Source organism: Rhinoderma darwinii, chromosome 5, assembly GCF_050947455.1.
Source record: "Rhinoderma darwinii isolate aRhiDar2 chromosome 5, aRhiDar2.hap1, whole genome shotgun sequence".
In the NCBI taxonomy this organism is placed as follows: domain Eukaryota; kingdom Metazoa; phylum Chordata; class Amphibia; order Anura; family Rhinodermatidae; genus Rhinoderma; species Rhinoderma darwinii.
This window is the reverse complement of record NC_134691.1, coordinates 224903437-224920625: the sequence shown is the minus strand read 5'-3', so window position 1 is coordinate 224920625 and position 17189 is coordinate 224903437. Positions and strand designations below refer to the sequence as shown.

General features: G+C 43.1%; 1 protein-coding gene across 11 annotated transcripts in view; it reads left to right on the top strand.

Annotated features, from left to right (window-relative positions):
* LRRFIP2 (LRR binding FLII interacting protein 2) overlaps positions 1 to 17189 on the top strand; it is a 108891-nt gene that overhangs the window by 30275 nt on the left and 61427 nt on the right. The window lies entirely within an intron of this gene.

Sequence of the window (17189 nt, the reverse complement as noted above, 5' to 3'; positions counted from 1 at the left end):
TACTATAATAATAATACTACATTACTATTATAATACCGCTAGGTTTAAAATTTGAGATATTTCTCCACGTGCTTATTTCAACAATCCAGTTTTCCAGTTTAAGTGTCGCTAAATGCAGTCCGGCGGCTCAGTTAGCAGTGTTTGGCAGACACACATGTCAAGATTGGGCAGCCCCTTTTTAGATAGTGCCACAGTGCCCTCTGTAGATAATGCCACAGTGCCCTCTGTAGATGCTGCCGCTTTGCCCTCTGTAGATGGTGCCGCTGTGCCCTCTGTAGATGGTGCCGCTGTGCCCTCTGTGGATGGTGCCGCTGTGCCCTCTGTGGATGCTGCCGCAGTGCCCTCTGTGGATGCTGCCGCAGTGCCCTCTGTGGATGCTGCCGCAGTGCCCTCTGTGGATGCTGCCGCAGTGCCCTCTGTGGATGCTGCCGCAGTGCCCTCTGTGGATGCTGCCGCAGTGCCCTCTGTGGATACTGCCGCAGTGCCCTCTGTGGATGCTGCCGCAGTGCCCTCTGTAGATAATGCAACACACCCCTAGATAAGGCCACAGTGCCCTCCTCAGATGCTACCAGTGATGTCAGGGTCTTGCCCAGAGCTGGAGTCCCGGAGCAGAGCCTAGCACTCGAATTACAGTAGATTTGTGACTGCAGCTCTGGATTTGTTTGGAGTATGGAACTTGATGTTATAGTAGAGTTATGACTGCAGCACTGGATGTGACTGGAGTATAGCACATTATATAATAGTAGAGTTGTGACTGGAGCTCTGTATTTGTTTGGAGTATAAGACAAGATGTTTGCATCTGCATCTACTGATCTTGCAGTAGAGTTGTGAGTGTAGCTGTGGATGTCTCTGGAGTATAGTACATGATGTTACAGTAGAGTTGTGAGTGCAGCTCTGGATGTGACTGGAGTAAAGTACATGATATAATAGTAGAGTTGTGAGTGCAGCCTGGGATTCCAGCTCTGCTCCTGACATCACTGTCCATATATGGACAGAGATGTCAGGGGCAACCACAGAGCTGGAGTCCCGGGTAGAACGCTAGTAGGCTCTTCCTGGGACTCCAGCTGTGCTCCTGACATCACTGGGACTCCTGCTCTGGGGAAGCCCCTGACATCATTGTCGATGTATGGACAGCGGTCAGAGGCTTCCCCAGAGCAGAGCCTATACTAGCGCTCTTCCCGGGACTCCGCTCTGGGGAAGACCCTGACACACTGTCCACATATGGACAGCGATGTCAGGGAATTCCACAGAGTCCCGGAGCAGAGCCTGTACTAGCGCTCTGCTCGGGACTCCGCTCTGAGTAAGACCCTGACACACTGTCCATATATGGGCAGCGATGTCAGGGAATTCCACAGAGTCCCGGAGCAGAGCCGATACTAGCGCTCTGCCCGGAACTCCTCTCTGGGGAAGACCCTGACACACTGTCCATATATGGGCAGCGATGTCAGGGAATTCCACAGAGTCCCGGAGCAGAGCCTGTACTAGCGCTCTGCCCGGGACTCCTCTCTGGGGAAGACCCTGACACACTGTCCATATATGGGCAGCGATGTCAGGGAATTCCACAGAGTCCCGGAGCAGAGCCGATACTGGCGCTCTGCCCGGGACTCCGGCTCTGGGGAAGCCCCAGACATCGCTGTTCATATGTGGACAGCGATGTCAGGGAATTCCAGAGTCTCGGAGCAGAGCCGATACTAGCGGCTCTGTGTCCGCGGGCCGCGTGCTTGAGACCCCTGCCCTAGACTAACTCTAGAATAACTAGACTAACCCTAAGGGCACGTTCACAGGTGGCGGGATTGCTGTGGAATTCCGCTGCGGACAGTCCGCAGTTGAATTCTCCAGCGGTCGTTTTTTACATTTGTTTCTATCCATTTTTAGGCAAGTTAGTTCAGAAGTTGCGGAAAACTCCGCTGCGGACCATAGGCTGCGGTGCAGAATTTTCTGTCCGCAGCATGCACTGTCTGTTGCGGAGAAGAAGCGGACTTTCACTGCGGATTTCAGCCTTTGCAATGCAAAAACTGAGATATGTGGCAAGTCCGCTGTCTTTTCTGCAACGTCTGAACTACCTGTCAGTATGAAAATGTTGCTGCAGATTCGTTGCGTAATTGCCCCAAATCTGCACCAACATTTGCAGCGGAAAAACTCTGCCACGTGTGAATGTGCCCTAAGGTTAACCCTAGCCTAGGTATACAATTGAAGTTTATATATTAGATTTTTTGTAATTTTGTGTCTTTGGTGTCACAGTAAAATTCTCTCTCTGTCTCTTCTCATACAAAGTAACAAGTGTGAGGAGAGACAGAGAGACAGGGGAGAGAAACACTTTTTTTTTTCATTTTATGATCACTGTGAATGGTTCTCACAGTGATCACATGAACGGAGACCACTGTTATTGGTCTCCGATCATCACGCTGAAGCCAAGGCTGTTGCTAACCGCCTTGGCTTCAGAGGCAGATTACCCGATGACCGGGAAAACCACTCCGATGCGGCCCCCTCCCTCCCAAACCACTCAGATGCGGCCCCCTCCCTCCCAAACCACTCAGATGTGGCGCTTGCTATTGAAGCCCGAGGCTGTTACCAGCAGCGCGGTCTTCACAGCACCCTGCACGATGCGGGGAAAGTTCTTCTGAAGTGCCGACGTGAAAAGCCGACACTTCAGAAGAACTACCCTGAACGGCCGACGTAAAAACGCTATACGCCGGTCGTTAAGGGGACAAGTGGTTTATCTCCACAAACACTGTGCTGTGCCTTGTCAGCAATGTTACATGTCCATATACAGCGGAGTACCCACCAACCATTGCTGATGGTTTACATGCAAAGAAGTATTAAGAATTAACTGCAGTATATTTTAGCTGTGTGACAGCAAAAATGTCTTGTACATTCTTTCTCCCTCCTCCTCCATTCTCTGGTGCTTGTGAAGTACTTTTCTGTTTGGGGATTTAACTTGAATGGTGAACTTTTAGCAGAGTGTGTTGCATTAGTTGCGAAAAATGTATTTTCTTTTATTTTTAATTATTTTTTTTTTTATTAGGCTATGTTCACACTGAGTTTTTTTGCAGGCAGAAAATTCTGCTCTGCCTTTTTTGGAGTGTTTTTTTTACACCACTGGCGTTTTTTGCCGTGATTTTTAACGCGTTTTTTACCTATTTCTTCAACAGCCAAAGGAAAATCGCACTTCATTCTAGTGATTGGTGGGGGTCTCAGTGCTTGGACCCCCACCAATCAAAACTTCTGACATGACACTATGACATGTCAGAAGTTTGTTGAACGTCTTGTTACCCTTTAATCTACTGGCATGAATAATTTTTCATATTAGTGATTTTATATTGCGAACATAGTGTGTGATATAATTCAGGGCTGTATAAATCATGTGTATATTTGCTTCCTATTTTTGTTTGGAAAAAATTTTCTATTGCTAGGACTCTAAATAAGTAACAATATTTTCTAGAGTGGTATAGCTGACTCCTTGTACACCCAGAGGTTTGCAGACCCTTGTAAATGGGAATACTGCTATAGTCTGTGATGACCGCAGCACAGCCTCAGTTCATTTGATTCAGATATACGGGTGTAGAGCGGCTAAAGACCTGTAGCAATAAAACAAACCGGATCACCCCAATTTCAAAATAAAGTGTATTGTTTTATTTCACACAAGCATGTGCAATGTTTCAACCTCGCTCCAAGAGGTCTTTATCAAGTAGACCTTCTGGAGGTTATAACATTGCACGTGCTTGTGTCAAATAAAAGAGTACATTTTTTTTACAAAAGGAACCGTTATAATTGCATCTAAGGGCCATTTCACATCATTGTTCGCTTTCCGTTGAGGGGTTCCGTCTGAGGTTTTTGTCGTGGAACCCTGCAACGGAAAATCAAACGGAAACCACAGATTCCGTTTGCACCACCATTGATATCAATGGTGATGTAAACATTGCTAAAGGTTTAGGTCTGTCAACGTTCCGGCAGGTTTCAGTTTTTTCGACGGAATCAATAGCGAACGCTGATGTGAACCGGCCCTAAGCATTGGTAAAATATAGCCAGTGTTATTTTATTTATTTCACTAAAAACGTCTGCTTAGGAAGGAACATACATACCAATACCTTCCTTAGTATATACATACTTTTGGCTGGAGAGTAATAGGAAAAAGCAAGTTGTTAGTGCAGTAAAAGTCCTACTTATAAGATGTGTAGGCTGCTTGGCACTCTTCGCACCCATACAAACCCTGAGGTAAAAATATAACTCGTTTACATTTTTTCCTCATAAATCAATAGTACAAGCGAATATAAGAAACTTTTGTAATCTCTTATTAGAAAAAAAAAGCTTTTTTCCCCCACTTATCAGACTTCTCTTCTCCCCCCTTCCCTCCTCCCCCATTCCCTTCCATTCTTTGACAGCCTGTACACACACACACTGTGTAAAAACTATGCCGAAGAACCGTTCATAGTGTGTGCCTAGGCTACCTCCTGTGATGACATTTCATAACATGTGACCGCTGCAGCCATAGTAGGCAGCCTGACGCCTCATGCACACGACCGTTGTGCCAATCGGGCCGTTTTTGACGGCATCCGAGTGGCACCCGATGGTCTTCGGGGACCCATTCACTTTAGCCGGTGAATCGGGTCTGTGAAAGATGATCCGAGTCTCCGATCCAAGGAAAGATAGGACATGTTCTATCTTTCCTCGGATCACTGACGGGACTCAGCCGGCACACACGGCGTGTGCATGAGACGTAAGCACGCACTGGCTGGAAGAGCAAGGACGCTTTGCTATGGGAGCGCCTTCAGAGGTGAGTATTGTCCTTTTTCTTCTATCGGCTGCTTTACGCAGCGGTTAATCTGGCTAAATATCCGCACACCATTTGAAGTGAACATTCGGACGAATTTCCCTGCGTGCTCAGGTCATATACGCTGTGGACGGTGTGAGCATACCTAAAGGTTTTTATAAATGCTATGATGCATTATTTCTGAGTTTCAGTAACCCATAGCATCGAGTTAGTAGGGTAGTTATTATTAATATTAGTATTACTCTCCTAGGTTGGAGAATGGAGATATCTTGGTAAAGAGGCACATAAAGTCAGTCTGGAGTAACAGATGGCCTTGCTATCAGTAGACAGTGGAGTCTTCTTCTTTGCTAAATTTTGAAGCTTGGAAGTTGTTGTCCTAAATATAGTATTAAATGCTTAGTGATCAGCTGTTGTGCTCTGTATGAAGACCCCAGAGTCCATGTGTGCTAACAGGTGTGGTCCTCAGATGCACAGAGAGACTGTTTCTGAATGAGGCTTTATATATATATATATATATATATGTATGTATATATATATATATATATATATATATATATATATACACATACATACTAATATTCTAATATTGCAGCTCCTAATAGTATATCTGAGATCACCATTTTTATTTGTATTCTTTTCGTGTTACTAGCATCTTTTATATATGAATGGGGCTACTTCCTACAGCTTACGTATCCAGTGTTCTTGAATGCTTTCAAGTTTTGAGTTTGTCATTTCTCATGATCTTGGCTCGCTGATCCCAGAATCCTCTATTTCAAAGTGAGGATTGTTCTTTACTGTACATGTACATAGCCATACACAAAGTATGAATGTAGTAGTTTTCTATGCACATATCCAATCCAAAGAGGTCTCCCTTATGAATATGTGGCATTGAAATAAACATGTATTAGTCCGCAAATCCAAATATCTAATTTTACACATGACATTTTTCAGTTTAGGACGTGAAGTATGTGTATGGAGTTAAAGAGGCTCTGTCACCAGATTATAAGTGTCCTATCTCCTACATAATCTGATCGGCGCTGTAATGTAGATAACAGCAGTGGTTTTTATTTTGAAAAACTATCATTTTTGAGCAAGTTATAAGCAATTTTAGATTTATGCTAATTAGTTTCTTAATAGACAACTGGGCGTGTTTTTACCTTTTACCAACTGGGCATTGTACAGAGGAGTGTCTGACGCTGACCAATCAGTGACTAATCAGTGTCCTGCGCTTCTCATTGTTCCAACCCATTGTTACAGTGTGATTGTGCAGTGACTGAAACTGGGCTGGAACAATGAGAAGTGTATGACGCTGATTGGTCACTGATTGGTCAGCGTTATACACTCCTCTGTACAACGCCCAGTTGGTAAAAGGTAAAAACACACCCAGTTGTCTATTAAGAAACTAATTAGCATAAATCTAAAATTGCTCATAACTTGCTCAAAAATGATTGTTTTTCAAAATAAAAACCACTGCTGTCATCTACATTACAGCGCCGATCAGATTATGTAGGAGATAAGGCACTTATAATGTGGTGACAGAGCCTCTTTAAGACAGCTGCACATACGTATTGTTAGTGTTTCCAGGCTGGAACGTCTGTTACATTTATTTCCCCCCTCTGATTTCACATTTATTGTATTGGTAAAAAAAACAACAACAAAAAATTGTTAGGTCAGTATAATGATTTTAAGAATTTTTGTGGCGAAATTTCTGTTTCAGAAATCGGTTTTCATCCATCTTAGGCTATGTTCACATCTGCGCTAGGGATTTAGTCTTTCTGTTCCATCATTAGACCATAAAAACGGAATTCAATGCTGTTATGGATCCGTCACATGACGGACACCAGCTGTGTCTGACAAAACCCATTGACTTTAATCGGTTTTATCGGTTTTCCAGTCATGGTGTCTGTCAGTTTCCCGAACAAATTTTATCGGAGCCTCCAATGTAGATGTGAACATCGTCTTAATGAAGTTATTTCTGCCGTTTTTACAAGCCTCACTCAGTCATGTGAAATAGATTTCTGCCACAGCAACAATGCTATTGGATTGGGACATTTCCAAACCACCTTGTTTAGGCAGACACATTAGGGGAAAGTTAACGATGTTTCTGCGCCAGTTTTCGGGCATAGAAATATTGCAAATGTCTAAAAAAAATAATTAGACTTTTGGAACGATTCCCCACCTCTCGTAGTCTCTCTCACTCTGTTTTTCGGTATCTTCACATCTGGTGATTTTGTGAAGATGTGTGCATGTGGACATAGGCATGTGTGAACGCTGCACATTGTGAACTTTTATTTTTAGACGGTGTTGTGCATCTCCGGTTCTGCTTCGGTCAGACTTTTAGCCACAAACATAAATTTTCATGCATTTTTTGAGATACGTTACGCTTCGATGCAAAATTGCATGAAGGTGCCCATGATTGTAAAGTACTAGTTGGCATTGTAGTGTTCAGGAAATGTATGAGTATGGTGATATAATATGTTTTGTTTTTTTTCATAATTCAGCTTTTATTTGTGTTAGTCAAATGTGTGGAAATTGTCCTGGCAGCGAAAGGGTCAAATGAGTCGCCTCTCCAAAGAGCAGAGAAGAAAAAAAGAAGCATCTTGGCAGAATTTTTTTTAAAATTTTTCTAAAAATACATTTGGATGCACACATAGACTTTGGCTGGGTTTACACCTAGCTATTTGTGTTACTATTTAACTAAACCTTGTCAGAATTGGTTCCATCATTGGAAACCATGGGCGGTGCGCAGACAATCATCCCAGGACAGTGATAAAAAAAGGAAAACATGAAGTATATGACTCTGGTAGAATGCAGATTACATGTTAATAATTGATAGAAACAATTCATAGACATGGTAATATTTATAAGGTGTAGCAGCCGGACTAGATGAAATATGCATGTGCCGTATCAAAGTCCATGACGTGAGGTTGCCGAATGTTCGCTGCTGCTTTAATGTTATGGATGTAGATTCTAAAAATACAAATTTTAAGACTTGCTAAATTTCCTAATGTCCAAAGTTTGGGGAGAATATGACTCTTGGTCCTACTTTATGGCCTTTTTTATCAGTAAGACTTTGTCCGTAAATGATGACAACCATGTTAAAAATGCTATTTCCCCAGAATAGGAGATGTTTATAGCCTTCCACTGTAGTGCTCCTCTCTGGGCTGCTCTGCTATAAATTAGTGTTAACCCCTGCAGAACCTTTCGGCCTTAAAACCCCCAAAAAAATTTTGCACCTTATTTTTTGGCGTGTTTTTGTTGGCCCCAAAAATTATCCGTCAGAGAAACTGCAATTCCGCTGCAAAAATTGCAAATCTGTAAAAAACAAAAACCTTTTACTTTTTTTAATTTATTTTTAAAAAGTCTGTCCCTACTTGCTTGGCGTTGTCATAGCGACGGCTCTTGCTGGCCTCCTGGGATGATGATTTTATCCCATGTGACTGCTGCACATGGGCTGCAGCGTCATCACTGGAGACCAGAGGGACATGTCGTTATGGCAACGCCAGTGACGGTAAGTATTGACTTTTTTTTCCCCTTCTCTGTTTTCATGCAGGTTCTATGTCGGATATGCTGTGTACTTTTATGCAGTGTATCCGACCTGTGTGAACATACCCTTACTGTCAATAAATGCTGCAATCACAGCATCTAAGGGGTTGAATGGCCGTAGGGTTTGCTGATCCTAGCTATTAGGATGCATTCACACAGTGCTGTTAAATCCGGTAACTACAGCAAAGCTTACAAAATAGCAGAATTTTGATGCAATATCGCTGCAATCGAACAGCACCGTGTAAACGTACCCTTATAAAGGACGTGCAGCTGACCACTATATAGACGTGTTACGAAATCTTTCAACGAAGACTGTTGGACCTAAAAATGATGCGTTAAACGGTGGACGTGTATGGGAAGGAGTTAAAGACAAGAGTGCACTTTTGAACAACAATTTCTAACATTCCTAAGTTAAAAGCTACATAAAACAGCAGGTAGGTCAGTTAATTTTGCCTTGCACTAAATTTGAGCTACATTAAGAGTTTTGCTGTGGAAGCGAAGATGACGGGGGCATGTAAACTAGTGTATTCAGGATTTGTGCAGGAGTGGTCCTGAATACAGAGCTAATGTTAGTCCATGTTGTTATGCACAATGGTGTGACCCAAACAAAATGTAGTGTGCTCCATCATAAGCTGTAGGCAAGTCAAGTTTTCCCCATATTAGTTACTGGAGCAACCGAATGTACGGGTCTATGTAAAACACACGTATGGATTCTGGGTGAGTGCCGTATTTTCTTTTCCGCCACAATTCATACTTAGTACAGAACCTTTAATTGGTGCATTTTGTACATGTGTATGGAATGCAACATTAGTACCATATTTTCATACACTATGAATAGAATTGGCAAAGTTACTTAAAGGGGTATTCCCATCTGAAACATTTATGGCATATCCACAGGCTAGGCCATAAATGTCTGATTGGTGGATGTTCCAGCCCTGGGGCCCCACCTATGGGGTGAACAGAAATCAGTGGGAAACGGATGCAAAGTGGCTGAACGAGCGTTGATGGGGAGGTGGCGGCACTTGCACGCTGCTCACTCCATTAAAGTCTTAGGCATTGAAGTCATCAGACATATTCGGAGAAATCCAGCTATCTTGTGTATAGCCAGTATAAGGAATCTTCTATTAAACATCTATGAGACGGCTGAATGTAACGTGAATCTTCATACAGTTCCACCCTAAGACTTTATTCAGTAACTAAGGAAGAAGCTACAGTATAATGCTTGGTTTGTATTTTCTAGAATTTGCTAAGTGCCATTTAGAAAATGGGTGTGTGAAAGTTTGTAATAAGTCTTGCGAAACAAATGCAGTTTTTCTATTTTTAGTAGTGATGACGCTGCCGCAGAAAATGAGGCTTGTTCCCTTGTATTTGTTTTGTCTGGCAAAGCCATGGAAACCCATGCTGATTTCTGCTCACCGGCTCCTTCCCCTTCTGTGAATATTATTACATGATTGATTCTGTGCGCTGCTACTAGTGGTGTAAGAATGATGTGCACAAACTTCAGCACATCGTGTGCTTCTGGGCTCTAGCTGAGGTTCACCTTTGTTGAACTTACACTTATATATAGGAGAAAAACAACATGAAAGCACGAGCAATCCAGTAAAAAGTCAGCAGGCCTTTCACATGATCACCTTACATTATCTATGTGCAACTCACAGAACTGGTGCTTCTTTATTCATCGATTTGGTCCCTGTTTGTGAATGTGTGTGTAGTCATTGACAAAAGCTCTGTTCACATCACGTTTTGGCCAAACGTTTAGCGTATAAGTCGGAAAAGCTCCCAACGTACTTGCTAAACGTGGCCACAGGGCTTTATGTATTAGACAATGGCCAAAAGTGCCCCTGTGGCCTCCACGTGGCTGGTATACATTATTATACTGCAAAACAAAAAAAAGGTGTGGAACAGTGTAGTATACAACACCATTCCAGCCCGAGTCTAGTAGAAAAACATATACAGTGAAGGAAATAAGTATTTGATCTCTTGCTGATTTTGTAAGTTTGCCCACTGTCAAAGACATGAACAGTCTACAATTTTTAGGCTAGGTTAATTTTACCAGTGAGAGATAGATTATATATAAAAAAAAACAACAGAAAATCACATTGTCAAAATTATATATATTTATTTGCATTGTGCACAGAGAAATAAGTATTTGATCCCTTTGGCAAACAAGACTTAATACTTGGTGGCAAAACCCTTGTTGGCAAGCACAGCAGTCAGACGTTTTTTGTAGTTGATGATGAGGTTTGCACACATGTTAGATGGAATTTTGGCCCACTCCTCTTTGCAGATCATCTGTAAATCATTTAGATTTCGAGGCTTTCGCTTGGCAACTGGGATCTTCAGCTCCCTCCATAAGTTTTCGATGGGATTAAGGTCTGGAGACTGGCTAGGCCACTCCATGACCTTAATGTGCTTCTTTTTGAGCCACTCCTTTGTTGCCTTGGCTGTATGTTTCGGGTCATTGTCGTGCTGGAAGACCCAGCCACGAGCCATTTTTAATGTCCTGGTGGAGGGAAGGAGGTTGTCACTCAGGATTTGACGGTACGTGGCTCCATCCATTCTCCCATTGATGCAGTGAAGTAGTCCTGTGCCCTTAGCAGAGAAACACCCCCAAAACATAATGTTTCCACCTCCATGCTTGACAGTGGGGACGGTGTTCTTTGGGTCATAGGCAGCATTTCTCTTCCTCCAAACACGGCGAGTTGGGTTAATGCCAAAGAGCTCAATGTTAGTCTCATCTGACCACAGCACCTTCTCCCAATCACTCTCAGAATCATCCAGATGTTCATTTGCAAACTTCAGACGGGCCCGTACATGTGCCTTCTTGAGCAGGGGGACCTTGCGGGCACTGCAGGATTTTAATCCATTACGGCGTAATGTGTTACCAATGGTTTTCTTGGTGACTGTGGTCCCAGCTGCCTTGAGATCATTAACAAGTTCCCCCGTGTAGTTTTCGGCTGAGCTCTCACCTTCCTCAGGATCAAGGATACCCCACGAGGTGAGATTTTGCATGGAGCCCCAGATCGATGTCGATTGACAGTCATTTTGTATGTCTTCCATTTTCTTACTATTGCACCAACAGTTGTCTCCTTCTCACCCAGCGTCTTACTTATGGTTTTGTAGCCCATTCCAGCCTTGTGCAGGTCTATGATCTTGTCCCTGACATCCTTAGAAAGCTCTTTGGTCTTGCCCATGTTGTAGAGGTTAGAGTCAGACTGATTAATTGAGTCTGTGGACAGGAGTCTTTAATACAGGTGACCATGTAAGACAGCTGTCTTTAATGCAGGCATCAAGTTGATTTGGAGCGTGTAACTGGTCTGGAGGAGGCTGAACTCTTAATGGTTGGTAGGGGATCAAATACTTATTTCTCTGTGCACAATGCAAATAAATATATATAATTTTGACTATGTGATTTTCTTTTTTTTTTTATATATAATCTATCTCTCACTGGTAAAATTAACCTAGCCTAAAAATTCTAGACTGTTCATGTCTTTGACAGTGGGCAAACTTACAAAATCAGCAAGGGATCAAATACTTATTTCCTTCACTGTAAATTAAATATGATAGTCTATGGGGGATAGATGACACAGTCTTTGGGTGACGTATATATTAAACAGATGTCATAAGCTTTTCATGAGGTAATCCTTAAACAGATACGGTTATATCCTATGGGTGACGGATGCATTAAACGGATGCCTAATCGCGGCCTCCTCACCTTAAGGCTAGATTCACACGAGCGATGCGCATCTCAGGCGTGACAAACTGCAGTTTTTCACGTCCGAGGTGCATCCGTACTTTTCCCTGCGGGATTCGTTATCATGCATCCCCCATAGACTAGAGTCTATGGGGGATGCGTGAACCACAAAAAAAATAGGACATGTCCTATTTTCTCACGGACCCCTCACACGCTCAGTTGAAACAACGGCCGTGTGAACGGCCCCATTAAATTACATAGGTTTGTGTGAATAAGGCCTAAGACTATAATGGTGTCCGTTTTTAATGAATAAGTCATGAACTCTCATGACCCGTTAAGCAGATACCATTATAGTCTGAGTGACGATGCAACTATTACGCATCCATCATCGCCTAAATTTAACGTATGCATCGGAAGCTTCTCCCAATGTATACAACAAATGTAGGCAAAAGAACGTGATGTGTACATAGCCAAAGCATTATAGATATGTTGTTGCTGCACATGTCATTATTTAAAATAAATAAGCAAATTTAAAGTGTTGGGAATGTGGCGACTTTTGTGATTTATTACGGTGTATACATGCTTTTTCCTTATGGAAGAGTTGCAAGTCAATTGTAATCTAAACCAAGCATGATAAATATGGGAGTGAGAAGTACGTTCATATGTGGCTCTATGACGTGGAGATTTCAGAAAACTACTCTTATATCAGTCTCACCCTCACAGCGGACACATCTAGCAGTTGTATTTCATACCCTTAACCCCTATCCGCACCAGGACGTAACTGTCCGTCGTTGCGGGAAGTTACTTCCCGCACGAGGACGTACAGTTACTGAGTTAATCCCGGTGCACACTGTCGGCGACAGTGTGCACCGGGAACCAGGAGGTCAGCTGTCGCCGACAGCTGACACTCCCCTCTTGCCGGCCAGCGGTCCTTTGCCGCTGATTTCGGCGCATTAACCCCTTAAATTCGGCGATCGGGTGCAATCGCCGAATTTTAGGGGTTTCTAACATATCGGCAGACCCCCGTCCGAAATCGCGGGGTCTGCCGATAGTTAGTATGGCAAACGGAAGCCAAACAATGGCTTCCGGGTCTGCCATGGACAGAAGCCCATCAGGACCAACCTTCGGCTGGTCCTGATAGGCTTCCTGTCAGAGTGACAGAAAGTCACTGTGCCGTTCCCGATGCACACTGTCGGCGACAGTGTGCATCGGGAACTTGGAGATCAGCTGTCCCTGACAGCTGACACTCTCCAGTGTTGCCGATCAGCGGCTCATCGCCGCTGATTTCGGCAATTAACCCGTTACATGCGGGGCTCGATTGCGATCTCCGCATGTAGCTGGTTTGTAGCGCATCAGCAGCCTCCATGCAATCGTGGGGGCTTCTGATGCTTGTGATGGCACCTGGGGGCCAGACAACGGCCCCCAGGTCTGCCATGTATGTCAGCCTATGATTATCAGCCTCTGCTGATCCTCGTAGACCAACTGTCAGAGTGACTGTGATGTCACACTGACAGTTGGAATACATTACACTACCTAGGTAGTGTAATGTATTCTAGCAGCGATCAGAGCTGCAGGTCAAAAAATGAAAGTGTAAAAAGTAAAAAAAAAGTTAATAAAAATGTTTTATAAAAGTGTAAAAATAAAAGGTTTTGTTTTCCTATAATAAGTCATTTATTATAGGGAAAAAATGAAAACGTTAAAAAAAAGTACACATATTTGGTATCGCCGCGTTCGTAACGACCCAAGCTATGAAACTATAATGTTAATTTTTCCGCACGGTGAACGCCGCAAACAAAATAAACTGAAAACTGTCAGCATCGCTATTTTTTGGTCACCACCCCTCCCAAGATATAGAATAAAAAGTGATCAAAAAGTTGCATTTACCCCAAAATGGTACCAATAAAAACTACAACCCGTCCCGCAAAAAACAAGACCTCCCACAGCTTTTTTGACGAAAAAATAAAAAAGTTACGGCTCAGAATAGGGTGTCCCAGAAAATAAATTATTTTATAGAAACTTCATTTTATTGTGCAAACGCTGCAAAACTTAAAAAAAACTATACACATATGGTATCGCCGTAATCGTACCGACTGGCAGAATAAATTAAAACGTAATTTATTGCGCACGGTGAACGCTGTAATAAATAAAGAATTTAAAGCGCCAAAATCGCTGTTTTTTGGTCACCCTAGCTCTAAAAAAGATCCTGAGGGGCCAAAATGCTCACTATACCCCTAGAAAAATTCCTTGAGGGGTGTAAATTCCAAAATAGGGTGACTTTTGGGGGGTTTCCACTGTTTTGGTCCCTCCGGGGCGTTGCAAACCCGACATGGCACTGAAAACCAATCCAGCAAAATCTGCTTCCAAAATCCAAAAGGCGCTCCCTCCCTTCTGAGCCCTGCTGTGGGTCCAAACATCAGTTTACGACCACATATGGGGTATTGCCGTAATCGGGAGAAATTGCTTTACAAATGTTGGGCGGCTTTTTCTCCTTTATTCCTTGTAAAAATGAAAAAATTCTATGTTTCCACAGAAAAATAGGTGATTTTCATCTTCACAGACTAATTCCACTAAATTCTGCAAAAAAACTGTGGGGTCAAAATGCTAACTATACCCCTAGAAAAATGCCTTGAGGGGTGTAGTTTCCAAAATGGGGTCACTTTGGGGGGGTTTCGACTGTTTAGGTACCACAAGACCTCCTCAAACCTGACATGGTGCCTAAAATATATTCCTAAAAAAAGGAGGCCCCGAAATCCACTAGCTGCTCCTTTGCTTCTGAGGCCTGTGTTTCAGTCCATTAGGACACTAGGGCCACATGTTGGATATTTCTAAAATCTTCAGAATCTGGGCAATAAATATTGTGTTGCGTTTCCCTGGTAAAACCTTCTGTGTTACAGATTTTTTTTTATTACAAATGAATTTCGGCAAAAAAAATGAAATTTGTAAATTTCACCTCTACTTTGCCTTAATTCCTGTGAAACGCCTAAAGGGTTAAAATATTTTCTGAATGTGGTTTTGAATACCTTGAGGGGTACAGTTTTCAAAATGGGGTGATTTATGGCGACTTTCTAATATATAAGGCCCTCAAAGCCACTTCAGAACTGAACTGGTCCCTGAAAAAATAGCCTTTTGAAATTTTATTGAAAATATGAGAAATTGCTGCTAAAGTTCTAAACCTCGTAACGTCCTAGAAAAATAAAAGTACGTGAAAAAAAATGATGCAAACATAAAGTAGACATATGGGAAATGGTAACTACCGTGTTTCCCCGAAAGTAAGACAGTGTCTTACTTTCTTTTTATCCCCAAAAGCCCGACTATGTCTTACTTTCGGGGTATGTCTTATATTGTAAAAAAATTGTCGAATTTTTTTTTTTTTTTTTTTCACAAACTTTATTTAACTGTTTTACATTTTTTTTTTTAGTCCCACCAGGGGACTTCACTATGCGATGTGCCGATCGCATATATAATGCTTTGGTATACTTAGTATACCGAAGCATTATTGCCTGTCAGTGTAAAACTGACAGGCAACCTATTAGGTCATGCCTCCGGCATCGCCTAACAGGCAGATGCTGAAGGCAGACCTGGGGGTCTTTGTTAGACCCCCGGCTGTCATGGAAACCCGACGGCGACCCGCGATTTGTTTGCGGGGGCGCCGATCGGGTGACAGAGGGAGCTCCCCCCTCTGTCAAACACATTAAATGCCGCTGTCACTATTGACAGCGGCATTTAATGGGTTAAACTGCCGGAATCGGCGCGCGCTTCGATTCCGGCAGTTGCAGCAGGAGCCAGGCTGTGTATAACAGCCGTGCTCCTGCCGCTGATGGAGACGTATGGAGAGGGGGGCGGCGCGGAAGTGGGCAGGAGGCGGCAATACCCCCGTGTTTCCCCGAAAGTAAGACATATGTCTTACTTTCGGGGTACGGCTTATATTAGCCGACCCCCCTGAAACCCCCGATACGTCTTACAATCGGGGGTGTCTTACTATCGGGGAAACACGGTAGTAACTATTTTGTGTGGTATTACTATGTGTTTCACAAGCAAATACATTTAAATTTAGAAAAATGCTAATTTTTGCAAATTTTTGCTAAAATTTGAAGTTTTTCACAAATAAATATTGAATTTATCGACCAAATTTTTTCACTAACATAAAGTACAATATGTCACGAGAAAACAATCTCAGAATCGCTTGGATAGGTAAAAGCATTCCGGAGTTATTACCACATAAAGTGACACATGTCAGATTTGAAAAAATAGGCTGTGTCCTGAAGGCCAAAACAGGCTGTGTCCTAAAGGGGTTAAGAACCTGATTGGGCAATCCAGCATTCATATGAATCCCGATCATTGTCCTATGTAAACAGGGCAGCAGTCAGCCAGTGAACGAGCAAACGCTCATTCATCAGCTGTTCTGCTCGTTTATTCAGCCAATAAAATGGTCACTAGTCGGTCACAAATCTACCTGTGTAAACAGGGATATGTTCTACCAACATGATGGAAATGTATGGGGACAAACGATTGTAGTAACGATTGCTCGTCTCCACACATAACCAATCATTGCTCCTTGTGAAAGGCGCAAACGAGCGACGATTAACGAGCTGTGTCATTGATCAACGCTCGTTTTCATGGCCAATATCGAGCCGTGTATAAGGACCTTAATTTAAAGAGGTCTGTCCTGCGGCTGGATTGCCTTGAATACTGTAGGCTTCATTCGATCACCTACTCTTTCAATGGCTTTCATAGCACATCTATGTCACTAGGTGTGGAGCTATTACAGATCAGCATGATGTTATGCAGCTGGGGTTTGCACCTGGTGCACACGACCACTGTGTGCCGGCCGGGTCCCGTCCGTGATCGTAGAATCGGGTCAGTTTTCACGGACCCAATTCACCCGCTAAAGGGAATGGAAATTAAATTGAGAATTGGGAATGGAGTGAAAACTATCGGGTGCCTCTCGGATGCTGTGAAAAAGACCCAAGTGGCACCCGATCATGTTCAACTGCACTCCAAACCTGCTATGTTGAAACTAGCCTTATAGGCAATAGTAAAATATTCTAGTTACTGAGAGGAGTCCGGCAGCATTGGCGCATGTGCACTGTACTGTCCTGGGCATCATGTGCACTATACGCATCTGCCCAATGCAGCCCCCGCACAGATGTCAGTAACGTGTAAGTTACATTATTAACT